The sequence below is a fragment of the Triturus cristatus genome, chromosome 11, assembly GCF_964204655.1.
Source record: "Triturus cristatus chromosome 11, aTriCri1.1, whole genome shotgun sequence".
Taxonomy (NCBI): Eukaryota; Metazoa; Chordata; class Amphibia; order Caudata; family Salamandridae; genus Triturus; species Triturus cristatus.
This window is the reverse complement of record NC_140594.1, coordinates 345,280,179-345,296,362: the sequence shown is the minus strand read 5'-3', so window position 1 is coordinate 345,296,362 and position 16,184 is coordinate 345,280,179. Positions and strand designations below refer to the sequence as shown.

Genomic DNA, 16,184 nt, shown 5'->3' with positions numbered 1-16,184 from the left:
ACCGGCCCTGACAAAGCGCTCGGCCAGCCCCCTGGGGAATTGGGGGTGTGGCCGAGCTCTTTGCCAGGGCCGGTTTTTGGCCGATTTTGTTACAGGACCGATTTTACAGCTATGCTGCAAAAACATCCCTGTAACAAAAACGGCCCCCAGGGGCCCAAAACCGGCCTCCACCCGTGCAGCGCACCGGTGGATTGCCCGGTGCCCGCTACGGCCAGTCCGGCCCTGGGGTCCAAAAAAGACTCTGCATCGGTTCAATAGCCTGTGATTCTTGGCAACTCACATACACTTACCCCTGCCTAGGACAATGTATGTGTTATTGTGTAATGGAACTGGTGAGCACGTAAAGCAGTCCAATAGCTTTGGATCGTGTCTGTGCTATGGAAAACTGCATAGCATTTTTTTATTAAAGGCAGCAGCAACGAAGGAGGTAGTGGGGGGAATGGGTGAGGCAGGAAAGCAGGAAGGTATGGGGAGACGGGCAAGCAATGACGTGAGAGAGCGGGTGGAAGCAACAATAAAGGGGAAAACAAAATAAACAAGATATCACACATAAGCCGAAACTGGAAATATCAAACATAAGTGGAATGCACTCACAAAAAGTCCTAAATAAGCAGCCTGCAAATGCATTGGGTTAAAATTACTCTGCAAAATGAATCCTTGTCAATAAATTTACATGTACACTTTAGTTAATAAACAGACAGTCCAAATTAATGTGCACTAAGTGATGTGTCTGTTACTTCAATAGACCATAGAGCATCTCTTTAAAGGAAGTGAAACTGATTGGACTTTGCGAAGAATTATCTAACAGCCCACAAGCAAAGCATAACACGGTTGCTCTTTAGTGCAACTGTGTATTTCTATTGCTCAAATACACACTTGCATTAAAAAACAGTGAGCTACTCGCATATTTACAGCGGTGAAATTATTTAGGAGCCTGAGCATGCCTGAGCCATGCATCTGCGTAAATATATGCTTTATGGTAAAGCAACATGCATGCTTTAGTATGTCAAGCATAGAGCAGTTTGTCTGGTACATTAATTTGCTCAATGACCATAGCGCATCATTTTAAAAGAAGTAAAACAAATTGAATGCTGTGAATAATTAGCAGCCCACATGTTTGGTGTGGCAACATTGCTCTGTAGCAGGAATATCCATGTAAACTATGCAGCATGTGGTGAAATGAAGCAATTGGAATGTAATCTTACTTACATGCACAAAAAAAAGAATTCGCTAGCTCGGGTTTAAATCTGAAATGGAACAAGTGAGAAAAATATCAGTGATCTTGCAAGTACCTCATGGAAATTAAGTTAACCTAGAGGGAGTTATATTCACGGAGAAGCAATGGTTTCTTCTGAGATCATGGAAGGTGTGCAAGTACTCCCGGCACATGATATGTGTGCTGAGATGGGGTCTTTAATATCAAGCAGCACTAGACTGCTAACTGAAGTCTGCCATATTGAAAATGAATCTTTCACCATACAGCAGCACTATGAATAATTGGCCTAGGTCTGCACTATGCATAGCACTTATACTTATTTTGGGGCATAGTGAATGAGGCACAACAATACGTTTTAGTGGCCTAATTCTGGATGCTTACACTAAAGAAGTGCAGCACTCAGGCAGCCTTATTGTCCTAAAAGGAGGGGGCAAGCAGCGATGAGGGAGGGGGTGCGTCGACACAGACAAACAACCCCAGGACATTCTCACTTTGAAGTCCAAGAAAGAAAAGTAAAGAGACGCCCTCCTAAAACAGTGTCTGACATTTATCTTTGAATGCACAGCAAATGTGATAAGAACATGATTTACAGTCCTGTTTACAGAAACAGAGGTCAGAACGAGTGAAAACACCAGCGCTCATGGTAAGTGCTGTTAAACAAAGACAAAAGTCGTTTCTAAAACAAATCCAAAATCGTGAGCAGTGGATGGATAGTAGTAGTTGGTCCATGCTCTCTGGGAGAGCTAAACACAGAAAGAGGCATGACACATGCATAACATGGACAAATGGGGCGTAAGAATAAGAGAACAATGATGGTGCCAGCAAATGGGAAGCCTATGGGTGGGCTGAAGCCTTTAAAGTAGATACAGCATGTCTCTTAGAGACAGGGCATGTACTGATCAAAATCTTTCCCAAACAAATCAAACTGGTACTGTGAACTTGTAAAGACTTTCTGTGACACTTTCTCGCAAGCAAAATGAAACCTATAAATATCAGAGGAATACATACAATTTTGTTTTCGACTGTAAACGAAATCGTAGGTATTCCTCTGTTTAGCATCACAAAAGTCCCTTTGCAGACTATTAAAACAGCAACAAATAGCGTTTTTTCTTGTGGAAAGATGGCAGATGTGCGCAGTCCAGCACTTGTAACTGTGCACCCACGCCACTCCACACCCAGGCGCGCAACACCCATTAGGCTGAAAAGACTTCAGCAAACTCCCCTCCCCCCTCTGCCATATTGGAAATTAATCTTTCACCATATAGCAGCACTATGAATAATTGGCCTAGGTCTGGCCCCTTGTGTGGCAGCCCGGGCTGAGACAGCTTCCCGGACACACACACAGCCGCACCCGAGTACTTCACAGGTCTTTAAAAGACCATTTACTTGTTAATGAGGCTTTGTTGTTTTCACCTCTTCTTAGCGCCCCTTCATCTCTACTCTGACTGTCGCTGGAATCGCCCGGCCCCCATAGAGCAGAGTCTCTCGGAGTCCGCACTGCTGCAACCGGCGGTGTTTGCTGACACTCTTTTTAAAAATAAAAAAACATAGGTACGATGTCTGCAAGGTCTGCTGGCTGCCAAGGAAGGCTTTCCGGGCCGCTGGTGGCCCGAGGGCCATACTATGAGTACCCATGGTCTAGAGCCATGACCTAAAAAAATAACTGTCTTATCAAATCAGTGACACCTGGTCACTACCCTCAGAGCCTAGTCTACCTTACAAAATGTTGCAAACAATACCTCTTCATATTCATCCCACCAAAGCAGCTGGTTGTAGAGAAGCCTGCTTTCTGGCTTTGTCAATGATTTGTTAAGGGCGGTCATCCATGACCAAGTCATTTGTTCCATATCCTGGTTCAAACCAACGCAATTAAAAAAATAGTAAATGTTACCCACTGAAAAAAGCCGAGGAGCAGAACATACATGTAAACGATGCATACAGATCACAGCGTTCAGGCGCCTTGAGGGGGTTTTAGGTGGGTGGACCTTAGGAAGAAGAGATGGTCATGGATTCATGGGGTGCAGATTCAAGGTCAGCCCCGGACAGCGTTGGACCGGATGCCTGGCACAGCAAAAGTACAGATATCAATGGGACAAAGATACACTTCAAAGATAGTGGTGAAATCTGCAGCGCCCATTCATAAAACTACATCAATGTGGTCACAGAGCGAGAAACAACTCAAGCCTATGGGGTAGGGAAGCCTCTAAGAGTGGGTGGAGTGGTGTGCGCATGGAGCAATTCCCAGGTGCAGATATAGGAACATGCGGAGAGGCTCAGAGAAACTATTTCCAGAAATTATAAATTGCTTCCTTTTACTATTCCATGTTTTTTGTTTGAGGATTCTTTTCCTAATGTCCTGGCGTCTTCTGTTGGTATTCGGTGAGAAACACGGCCATGCACTACCGCTGCAGCAACTCTTATCTGTCCATGCGTCAATAAAATAACTTCATATTCTAGAAGAACATTGATTTAAGCCTTGTATTCCGCCGGAAATTTCCTATTTGCTTCCAACTGAGAGCTGACGAAACCAGCAGCTCTTCATTATTTTATGTCAAATGGCGTTAAACCAAATCATAATTACGTTTACACTCATGAACAGTTTCCTCACACCAGCAGACAGATAAAAAGCATTGAAAACACACCTGCGTATGGGCGATAGGACTGTGGCACACGAAACACACTTCTATTTGCTTGTATTCGTTACATATACCAGTAAACATAGGCTGACCAGAGGGCTCTGTGCAACCGGGACACCACTTTTAGGTTATGAGGTGTGTGGATCCAATTTGCCTAATTCAAAAGAAGCAAGACTCCAAATCCCAGAATGCACTGATATGCAAAGCCGGAAGTGGAAATGTGGTACCCTGGGGACGTGGAACGAACTGGTTATCTACAGACCTACACCCAAGCATTCACCAAGGAATGGAAAACAAAAAGCCTGAGGTTGTTTCGTTGCTTTATTTATATACACCCACTGACTCCATTACTCGCTACAACCTCCCTCCTCGTGTCTCAATGCCTTGATGGGAAGCTGCCTTTCTGATTCCATCGATTGCTGTCGGTCTTTTCTTGCTCTTGACTCACCTTTTCTGCCCCTCTGCGATTGGCCAGTAGGCAGGCCCCTACGATGCCCCGAACGAGGAACCACCTTGCGGGTTAGCTAATCCCGCCCCAGTCGAGGAGCGGCCTTGTGGAAAGCGGCAGGTTTATCGGAGCAGGAGTAAATCGGGACGAATGTAAATGATCATGAAGGAGTAGACAAGCGGATAGCAGTAACGGTAAGGAACTTTTCATTATGTATATTTACCGCATGTTTCTGTCTGCAATGCACCCGACTGGGACATTTGAGTGTTTCATTTGTGACATTTATCTTTGAGGGGACACTAACCTCTCAAGTTTCAGTTTTCTAGGCCCACGAGTGAGTAATCCAGTACAGATTGTATTTCCTTTGCATTCTGGGTCTTGTAGTCCTGAATTTATAACAGGATGTACAGAACTGTAAAAAACCTGGAGTGGATGAGCTACTCGCACAAGGGCTGGTAAACTCGAGAGCTACGGTGTCTTTGGTGCGTAACATGCTCCAAAGAGGTGCGCTCTTGGCTTGGTTGATGGATCCGCGGACTTGAGACGGCTCGCTTATGTTTGTGTTGGTTTATCTCAAATCTGATGCAAAGAGGTCTTTCGCATTTAAAAATTTATTTTCGTCCTCATTTCACTAAGAGAAGAGGTTTTAACTTGTTCACTTTTTGTGTTGAGAACTTGAAGATATAGAGCGACCGATTTCCGAAAAACTTATAAATCTGCAACCATACAAGTACTGCTATGGACAGGTGCAAATTTACTACTTTATGGCATACACAAACATGAGCCATAGCAGCCTTGGAAAGCTGTGCCAGTTGCAGGTTTCCAGGCATTCTATTGTAATGTGACATTTTTGGACTTTACTATTTCCAAACTGCAGATTGTATAAACACTACCTTTCATCATTGGGAAAGATTGCTTTGCGGTTGCATTTTTTTCCTCCCCAAGGAAAACTCTTGTCTGTTGAGAAACTTCCTCCACTATTTCCCCCATAGATTTTGTGGTGTTCCGTTCCCCTTCCCACCCTGGGCAATATACTCTTACATCCTTGATGGAGTTCATATAGAGATTTAAATGTAAAGTGGCCTTTATTAGTCTTTACGCCTTTAGTGTGCAATCAAGTACAAATTGTTTCTTTAAGTGCAGATATTTTTTTTAACCTCATGTTGCAGGAATGCCATTAGGGTATTTTTCAATTTTAGCTAGTGACTCTGGAATATGTGAAAGGAGAAGAACACATTACTTTTTAAGACTTTGTAACGCGTATTTGAATATAGACATGTGCAAGGTTTACAAAGTAAAGTACAAATATCTGAAAATATTTACCAGAAGTATAGCAGGAATAGCCAATGACTCCAAGTCAAGTGATGTAGATGACCAGCACCGCCAGTTGGACAGTTGTTCCTGTACCACCTGGGAAGCCTTAAATGCAGTGAGTTGATGTATCAGTACAAGAAGAGAGAAGCACCCAAACCACAGTTGTCCTACCGGCAGTATCAATGAGCTCATGAAACATCAGCAGCTTCTGCTCAGCAGACTCCTTGCCATGCTGGACATGAGTCAATAGTCTCCTGGACGTAGAAAAGGAGCTGCTAGACATAAAGCCAAATGATTGCCACAGATCTATCACATAGTTTGCCATGATGGTATTGGCATAGACTTAACTGAGCAAAATCCTCAAGGACAGATGTAGTTTCTTGTGGCAGAATTCTGGCCATTTTGCTTCTGTGTTCATTTGGGATGACAAAATTCTGACCTTCTAATAAGCTTCGGTAAAGGACTACTGAACCGAGGGTCACATGAGGCACAGCCAAGAGTATCTTTGGGTGCCCGCTACTTATTTCTACTCCGACTCTTTGAAATGGACCGCTTGGAATGTGGTTTCTTCCTTACCTCCAGAGTCTTTCTGAAGATCTCAAGTCTTTGATTAGCTGCAGCCTCTGAAGGGGTGGTTTAGGGTTACACCAACAGATAGATGTTCCCTTTAGCAGAGTGTTTTAACTAGCACTGAGAAGAACTGTTAGTAGAATGAAACTCTGTTAGCACCCCTACTCGCCCCATCTTATGTTGGTCATTTTGAACTATCAAATTGCTACCTTTTATCTTGGGTAAGACCTGGGACACAGATCGTCATGAATATCTCTGCCGCTTGAAGGTGCAGGTGGTATATATGATTATAGAAGGCAGCTGGGACTGTACCAGAGGTTTTGGAAGAGGCAACCGGGCTGGTGTGACTGGGACTTGTAACAACTGAATTGGTGCTTGGAGTGGAATAGCCGCCACTGCCAGGATCTGCATTGACGTACTGCTAATCTGAGTGGTATGTAGTCAAAAAGGTGTCGAGGCCTAATTTCTAGTTCCAGATTGCCACTTACCTTATCACATATTACTGGGTTACTCTTGTACAGGAGCAACTTTCCAGCAACAAAAGCACTCTATTTGGTCTGGATCCTCTTGAAGGTAGCTTTTATTGTATTTTGGTGTTTTGATGAGGAGTAGGCTCATTTTCTGTTGCTTCTTGTGGGGAAGCCCTCACTCAATGATATGGCAGCTTTCTTCTAAATAGTCTTTACTTCAAGGGAGTAAGACCAGCATGTAATTGGATAGAATGTGTCCGAGTGGGATAGTGACCAAGCACGTCTACAGGGAGCTACTCACTGATTCAACTCCCTGAATTCAACTAAGCAGATTCCGTCTAGGTGTCCCAAATTGTGCCCAGAGATGGAGGCTTGTCCTCCCGGTGCTAAAAGTCAGAAATGCTGCAAATAAATTGAGTTACTTCCTCTATCACATGGCCCAGTGGCTACTCTTGTAGGTTTTCATGGGTGTGAGGAATGGGAGAAAATCTACTAGTTCATTTGAGTCTCAGACAGCCATCGGCACCTGCATGCTTGCTGCTTCGCATCTGGACTTTGATTACTGGATCTGCCTAAAACAAGTAGTCCCACTCCGGGGTCATTTCAGGGTGTCCCTGAATGCCTAGCTGTCAGGAAAGGTTTTCACTCCATTTTCAGGTTTAGGAGCCCCAACACTTTTTAAATGTTAATGACAAAATCCTGTATCTCCAATGAGAGAGGGTCATCTTTAGTCCGCACCCACTCCACATGGTTTGAGGGAACATCAGCCATTAGTACACAGAGAACAGTTGTGAACAGGGTTATGACTTTCTAAGCAGGAAAAGCAGATGGTATGTGGTATAGCTCCTGGAAACAGCCAGTGACATGGCATGGATGTGATGAAGCAGATAAACTGCTGAGGCTTTTCACTGACACCCAAAAATGATTGACACATTTGAGAGAAAAATGACAAACGTGCACCAACTGTGCTAAATAAACATTGAAGAATCATGAGAAAAAAATCATGAGAAGACTGAGTTACTGCATCGTAAAAGCATGCAGATACATTGTAGAATCGATGGAAACATATACATTAAGTTTCGTTTCATTTCAGAAATCTTTATTTCGATCACAGATCATAAAAGATACATGGTAAAATATGGACAATTAAAAAAGTATTAAACATGATGTGATCCAATGAATTAAGACATTAAAATACATTAAGAGAAAAAAGGAAATGTGATGTACTGTACTAAAATCTGACAATAAGTCAATTTATACAAGTCTTTTCAGTACGCTGCTGCGGGTAAACCACATGGAAGTTAAGAATTTCGCAACTGCAAAAACGACAATGGGAGAAAGGTCTGACTTTAAGACCCTATAGGCTGGTTGGAAGGATCTGAAGCCCAAGTTCCTAAGTAACGGGACTAACCAGCGTTTCCAGTAATATCGGTTCATAGTTTAAACCATTTCAGTTTCTAATTAAACGTGTATCAATCAAAAAGTAAATGTGATGTATTTAGGTGTTACAAGATTTCTAACCATTCTTATCAAAATGATGGGTGTGAAGAATGTAATCAAATCTAACATGATTTAGAGATATTTACATGTGATATTGAAAGGTTTCTTTCTAAACTCCATATTTTCCATTTGTGAAATTGTGCACCTAGTAAAAAGGAGGAAAGGGTGCCGCATGTTTATACTAAAACCAAATGCGCAGAAACGTTTAGGGAATAAGCTTCACACATGTACTAATTTTAATGACCAGAAACAATATTAATGATCTATGTTTTGAATTAATTTTATGAGTTGGTACTTTGAAAATGCAGTAGTATGTCATAGTTACACGTGCTATCTACAACAAAACTAAAATGCTTTATGATTGCAAAGACATTGAAAGAAATATATAAGGTCCCAAAGGTTTTAAATGAAATATATATTTCCATTATTTTATATTCTGTATTTAATTAACCAAATTCAATTTAGGCCTGCTTTTTCCTTACTTTGCTGGATTCTGTTCTCATGGAAAGGCTTCGTAAACTTGCAATGTGAAGAGAAACTATGTCTTATAGGGCGAGTTCCCATTCACATATGAGGACTGATTGCAACAATTTAGTTACTGTGGGAACATCTGCCATGAGAAACTTTTCTCTTGAACTCGCTCATGTGCATTTGCAAAAGGACTATTGTTTGCAAGTTATACACACTGGATGCTTCAACAATGTACGTGATGAGCACCACCTTTTTGCTATAATATGTGTCTTCCTTATGCTGCATGACAATCGCCCTATATGAACTGACCAATGGACTGTGTAGTCTGACCAGATAAGATGACCGGGGAAGTGTCAACCCGGAACTTGAGGATTATTTTATACATTGATGTGATGTGAGATCGGACACAGATCACTTCTCCTTACTTTTGGATCTTCCTTGCAGACTCTACTGGCTTTCGTTTCAGCTGATGCATATGGTGTGTGGGCTATTATTCGGACTTCTTTCCTTCTCATGGGAGAGTACTTTTGAACTATTGTGGTTCATGTCCCTGCTTGTACATTTCCAGAGTTTTGGTAATTATGCCCGCTACCTAGGGGCCCTGAATTTAGTGGTCCCGAAATTGCAGGTCGTACAAAATTGTGCAGCAAGCTGCTTACGGAGACCCCAAATCGTTGTTCAGCAAGGCCCGCGTTACGCTCTCTCCACTGGCTCCCGGTGTAAGAGAGATTCAACTTTAAGGCCCTCTGCATTGCCCCTAAGTCATTGATGGGAGTGGACCTCCTATCAACTAAGCCATGATTCTCCCCTACAGGGCGAACAGAAATCTCTGTTCAGACGAACTTCACCAAGCATCGGTCCCCAGGATTTAGAAGGCCAGAAGTGCTGGCCAGCTTTTTTCATACAACGCATCTAGACTCTGGAAAGCCCTTCCGTTACATCTCCGTAGGGAACCCAACCATCTGACTTTCCGGAAACAGCAAAAAACGTGGCTTTTCCCCTAGGTTATCTGTCCTTTAGTTACTGCTTCAGCGCTGGGATGCTTCTTGGTAGCCATGCGCTATATTAAAAAAAAAAAAGGCATTTCAATTAATGGCAAACTCCAATTTTGATTTGACTTTCTTTGGTCTCAAATGCCTGATATTGATGTAGTTACTCCTTCAAAAATTATGATAAATCTAACTTTAACTAAATCCTGTTTTTGTCTCCACAATTTATCTCCAATAATTAACTGTGCGTTCCAATTGAGCTATTGATGGTATGAGGGAGTTCTAATAGAGAGATCACTGGACAGCAGATACTAATGTTATTATTATGCATATCTCTAACTGAATTGTTGGTTTGTATGATCTTAGTTTGACTGAATTTCTTCATGAGATTCGGTCTAACAGTGATAATACTTTACTTGCATAGCTTAGTTCTGAGAGTTATATAAATGAATCTAAATACGAGTTTGTAGTTCAGTTTCCGGTCCTCATCGGATAACTGGAGTTGGATACCCTATATCCAACACCTCTCTGCACGAAGCAAGATCCATCGGAGGACCAAGTAAATGAGAAAAATGGCGAGTGTTTTATTAAAAAAAAAAAAAAAAAAGGTATTGATCAAAAAGGGCCCAGTGACTCTACAACACATGTTTTGAAAACCAAAAGCCATTCTATTTTAGAGGAGCTGGAAAAATGGTGTAAGAAACACAAAGACATCTTCAGAAAAAATGGATAAACATTTCCTAGTAGAAGGAGAAATACTAAGAAAATGGTAATAAAAAGTGAACTGCTGTGCAGGGGAATTAGATGTGGCCAGCCACAGTGCAAGGCTGTTATTGGTACCGGACATACAAGCTTTGCTTTTGATAGCCATAGAAGCCCTTCCACCACTCTTAAATTGCAGTGTATAGACTAATCGAAAAATGTAGAGGGCTAGCATATAGGAGTAGGTGTTTGTGCATGAGTGGGGCAGTACCCTATTTAGATCCCACTGAGGAGTCTTTCTCACAAGGGTGTATATGTGTAATATGTTTTTAAAATAATATTCAACTGCCTCTTTGTGTGGGGACAAGGTATGAGGCTATTGGATAGGCCACAAAAGTTTATAAATATTGCTTCTAAAAGACTGTCTTGATGTCTGGCCGTGCTAGATCAGATGCAGAAGGACATTACATCATCAGTGGATGCCTACAAAGACTACTTTTTTCCATTGCTTGATAACCACGTTTGTATTTGCAGTAATTCAGTTACATTATTTCTATGAGGAACTCCGTACATAATAGATTATATTTACATTATTTAAGATGCTTCTAAATGCATGGAGTTGTTGCTCGAATATGAATGTACCTTGAAAAAACAAGAGGCACTTGGCAAAACAGGAACAGTTGGTTTAATTAAACACTTCGGTCTGGAACACAGTCACAGTATAAGGACTGAGGACTGTCTCAAAGTACAAACAATCTGAACAGGGTTTTATATATTAATTTGAGTATCCTAAAGTACTTTCAGAAGTTCTTTTTTGCTAAAAGAATGCAGGCATTGTCTGTGGAGTCAAAAATAAGGCCCCTGATAAATGCATGTGGGCCTCGACCATGCGTTGACACACTGTGGGCCAGTGGGTAATGTGTCCAGACGTCGGGCATGAGGGGTGCATGATCACTGCATGTGCTGTGTGTGTTGTGTCTTGATTGGTGGTGTGTTCCTAACTTCATGCGGTATCTGACCTTATGGTGTTTCAGGAATGCATGCACCCTTCTGGCCATGTTTGCTTTATTGGGACTAATCTCCCTCGACCATTGTAGTGTCGCTGCACTTATCTGGGTGATGGACCTGAGTTTCCTGTTCGCGTATTTGTCTGCTGGCAATATGCAACTTCACCTGTGACCTTTCAATCAGTAACCACAGGCCTAGGTCTCGGAGCTTGCCTCACCACATAGTTGTAAGTTTAGGTTGATGGAGAGTTCATGACGGGCAAATTTGATAATAGCGATAATAGTTCTTTTTTTTTTTTTTTTTTTTAGTTTTCAAAAACCTTTATTGGTAAGAAGGAGATGCACAGGGCAGCTGCCCGCAGTTCGCTTAACAAGAACAAGGCTCCGCCAAACGGGCGGGTCTCCTCACTGTCACTAACACAGCCGTTCAGCCGACATCCCGGAGGACCGGCGGCGTCTCAATTACCCAACGTATGACAAGTATATCCTACTGAGCCTGACTGCGCATAGCATCTACGCCACTTCTAGCCCATATAGTAGTCTGTGGGCATCTCGGGGAATCCTAGACTGTCAGCTCGAACTGGCGAACCAAGCACACTCTCATGAAATCCAATCACAACCCTAACCCCCACCCACCCACCCAGCGCACGGTCACTGTCTCCTCTGGTCATCCTTCCCCGCCTGTGTGTGTCCACTGTCACGTCAGTCCCGCTCAGCCAGTCGCAGCACTCTACCACCATCAGTCAGCACACCACACCGCACATTTACTCTCACGTTGCCCCCGCCCCGAGGACCCCATGGGGCCTACTGTAGGCCCTCTCACATGCCCCTCAGGCAAACGACCATACCAACTCGCAGGCCAGCGCTCCTCATCCACACAGTCACCCCAGGTCCGGATCAGTAGCCGGAGCGCACTCCGCTGTCGCACGTCCATCAAGCTCCTCCCCCCTGCGCACTCCCCCGTCCGACGGAACCGGGGCCTCAGCCGTTAAATACGTCCGGTATAACCCCCAGAAATTCTTGGGACGACTCTTCGGTGGCAGCAATTCACTATATGTCTCAGCCTGTGTACTGCAATACGGCATATCACTGGCTCACCGTTTCTTGGTGGGGAGGGGCCCCCTCATCCAGCAGATTGCGACGACCCTTCTAGCAATAAGCAACGCCATGTCTACTAAGCGGCGCAACGCCACCGGAAGAGGCCGGGAGTACCCCAGCAGCGCCAAGGCAGGGTTGGGGGCAATCTCGGTGCCCAAGACCCGGCTCAACTCAATGAACACCTCGGTCCAAAACTTGGCAATTCCCGGGCAGTGCCAAGCCATATGCATAAAGTCAGCCACCGGGAAGTGGCCACGCTCGCACTCCGCTGATGTCCTGAGCCCGTACCTATGCAACCTTTCCGGGGTATAGTACACCCTCTGCAGATACTTAAAGTGCACTAACCTGTGCCGGCCGTTGAGTGATATCGTCTTGGTGCTGACACAGCAATACCTCCACATCTCGTCTGAGAACTCTAATTGCAGGTCCTCCTGCCAGGCTCGTCGCGCCGTGGCGTACTCACGCGCCATTTGCCGGTCTCCTATTCTTTTAAGATTCGAGATCAATTTGGGCGGCGCTACCGTTTTGATAATGTAGGTGAGTTCCGGGACCTCCGGGGGTTCTGCCATGCCCGGGCCCAGCGCTACCGATAAAGCCCTACGAACCCTGTGGAACTGAAAGCGCTGCAGGGGGGTGTGGGTAGATTGAGCCAGCCCAAGCTGGTCCCACGTTTTGGCAACCCCATCCGCGAATAAATCCTCCATCCGCGTAATGCCCAGTGCGTCCAATGCCTGGACCACTCCCCTCTCCCTCAGCGGGGGGAGCCAAATCACCTATTCCATCGGTAGCAGAGGGGAGTACAGAAGTGCACAGTTGTGTGCCCTCATTAACGCCTGCCATGCATGAGTCGTGGCCTTGAGGGAGTCCAGTCGCCCCACCGAGCGGTCTGCTGGTTGGAAAACGACCGCAGGCAATGGGAGCGGGTCCGCGAACAGACGTTCCAGGGTGACATGGGGGACATCCGCGCTGGCATGTATCCACGCGTGTAGGTGTGCTGCCTGCGCGACCCTATCTCTCCATATCTGGAGCCCCCAGCCCCCCCATTTCGTACGGAAGCGTTAACACCTTCCATTGTACTCTAGGCTGTCTGCCACCCCAGGCCAACTTAATTAGAGTTTGGGTCAGCTGCTTAAAAAAGGCCTTAGACAAAACAATGGGGATGTTGGTGAAGAGGAACAAGAATCTCGGTAAGATGACCATCTTCATGATAGCTATTCTGCCCAGCAGGGATAAGGGCAGTCGGGTCCACGACTTTACATCCTCGACCAATTTGGCGTACGCCACTCCATAATTTTCTTTGAGTAGCACCTCCGGGTCTTTATGTAGCCGTATCCCCAAGTACCTAACCGAGTCCGTTGTCCATTGCAATGGATAGTCCATTGGGAACGGGGCAGTTACCGGCGTCAACGGGAATGCCAGTGACTTGCTCCAGTTCACCTTGAGGCCAGACAGCGCTCCGAACCTGACCACCTCCCGTAGTATGGACGAGAGATTCTCCTCCGTGTCCCGGACATAAAGCAGCGTATCATCTGCATATGTGGAAATACCAATTTGGTAGGTGGGAAAATTAATGCCCTCATAGCGGTGGTACTCCCTGATAGCGCACGCCAACGGTTCCGCCACCAGGGCGTAAAGAAGAGGGGAGAGAGGGCAGCCTTGCCTGGTTCCCCTGCTGACCCTGAAGGCTTCTGTGACCCGGTCGCCCATTCGTAGCCTGGCTGTGGGCTGGTAGTATAAGGCTCCCTGCATCTGCAAAAAGGGCTCCCCCAACCCAATCTTACGTAACACCCGTACCATAAAGGGCCACTCAACCGAGTCGAACGCTTTTTCCATATCCAGGAATATGGCCAAGGCCTTGTTTTCCGGACGCACGTGTTGCATGGTCCCCAGTACCGTGCGAATATTGTATGTAAGATTTCTGGCAGGTATAAATCCCGCCTGCTCTGGCGCCACGAGTTCCGGCACCAGCAGCGCCAAACGCGTGGCCAGCACCTTAGCATACAACTTTGCATCTACATTGATGAGTGAGAGCGGCCGGTATGATCCACACACGATAGGGGGCCTCCCAGGTTTCAGAATGGTAACTAGGAGCGCTTCGCGCATAGTGTCCGGCATGTATCCGTTCTGGCATATGCCATCGAATAAGGTTATCAGATGTGGGAGGAGCTTATCTTTGAATGCTTTATAAAATGCCACCGTCAGCCCATCTGCCCCAGGGGCGCTGCCAGACCTCATTCCCTCTAGTGCCTCCAAAATCTCGTCCTGCTGTATGGGGAGCGACAGGAACTCCCTCTGAGAGTCGGATAAAAAGGGCATTTTGATATAACTGAGGTAATCCTCTATTTCCTCCTCCATCTGAGCGGACTTGGCTGTATAAAGCCCCGCGTAGTAGTCCCTGAACTCGGCGCTGATCGCCTCCTCCCCAGTGACCACTGTGCCAGCCCCCGTAACCAACTCGTCGATGACCAGGGGCTTCCTGCTATTACGCAGTATCCTCGCAAGCAGGGAGCCTGGGCGCTCGCTCTCCCCGTACACCCGGGCTGTAGCATACTTGCCCATATGTTGCACCTCCCTGTCCGCTTCCCTGTGATATTCCGAGACTAACACTTGGATCTGAGCCTCCACCGCGGGGTCCGCAGACGACTGCTGTCTCTCTTCCAGCTGTACCAGCTGAGACTCTATATCCTTAAGTCTCCCCCGTATAGATTTTAGTACACCAGAATGCTTGGCCATGCCTCTGATGTAGGCTTTGAACGAGTCCCAGACCGTGTGGAAACTCTGGACAGAGCCCAAGTTGTTGTCGAAGAAGGACTCTATATCCGCCGCCAGTTCGCCCTGGAACACCTCGTCTAGTAGCGAGTATGGCGGAAGCCTCCATGTAAATGGCGGGATACGTTTAACCGAGGTATCTAGTATTAGGAGTAGCGGGGAGTGATCCGAAAGCGTACGCGGGAGGACCGCACAGCCCTTGACCATCGCAAGTAGCGACTGTGACGTCAGCCAATAGTCAATTCTAGTGTGGACGTCGTGGTACGCAGAGTAGTGCGTGTATCCCCCCTTCCCCGGGTGTCCCTGTCTCCAGGCGTCCACCAAATCGAGTCTGGTGAGCTCCGCCTGCATGTGTAAGGCAGCAGCCGCCGGGCGGCGCACCGGCCCAGAGGAGCGATCCAAAGCTGGGTCAAACATGAAGTTAAAGTCACCCCCCCCACACCATGCGGGCATGCGTATAGCGGCGGCAGCTGGCGGCCAGAGCCGCATAGAACTCAGGGTTGTCGTAATTGGGGCAGTACACGTTGACTATCACTAAATCATGACACTTCCCTGCGCACCGGGCAGTCAAGTAACGCCCGTCCGGATCTGCTTCTAGTACCGTCAGCACCAAATTGGATCGAGGATTTACCCAGGTGACCACACCCCTGGAATGCGAGGTGAAGCCTGCCGCAACGCTGTTACCAGCTAAGCCCCTCGCATTAAGCATATGGCTCGTGAGGGGGAGGTGTGTCTCCTGTAGAAGCGCCAGATCTATATGATGCCTACGCAGGTAATTCAGCACTTTCCTCAATTTACGGAAATCATTCAACCCCCTCACGTTCCATGTCAGTGCCCTCAGGGACGCTTTATCATTATCACCAGTCAGTTCACTAGGTTCTCCCATCACAGATACTCGGCGTTACAGCGGTTGCGTCCCGACTGACCCAAAGCAAAGTGCCACCCACCGGCAATTATCAGACAACTCAATCCAGACACAGAGCAAGGCAACAAA

General features: G+C 45.9%; 1 long non-coding RNA gene across 2 annotated transcripts in view; it reads left to right on the top strand.

Annotated features, from left to right (window-relative positions):
• The window catches only part of LOC146784154 (uncharacterized), a 99,088-nt gene that overhangs the window by 33,942 nt on the left and 48,962 nt on the right, over positions 1-16,184 (top strand). Inside the window, exon 1 of one of the 2 annotated variants that reach the window (XR_014970398.1) lies at positions 4,094-4,494. The exons of the other annotated variant lie outside the window; for it this stretch is intronic. This is a non-coding gene — a long non-coding RNA (uncharacterized LOC146784154). Of the gene's footprint in view, positions 1-4,093; positions 4,495-16,184 lie in introns of those variants that run through there. 2 annotated transcript variants of the gene reach the window in all.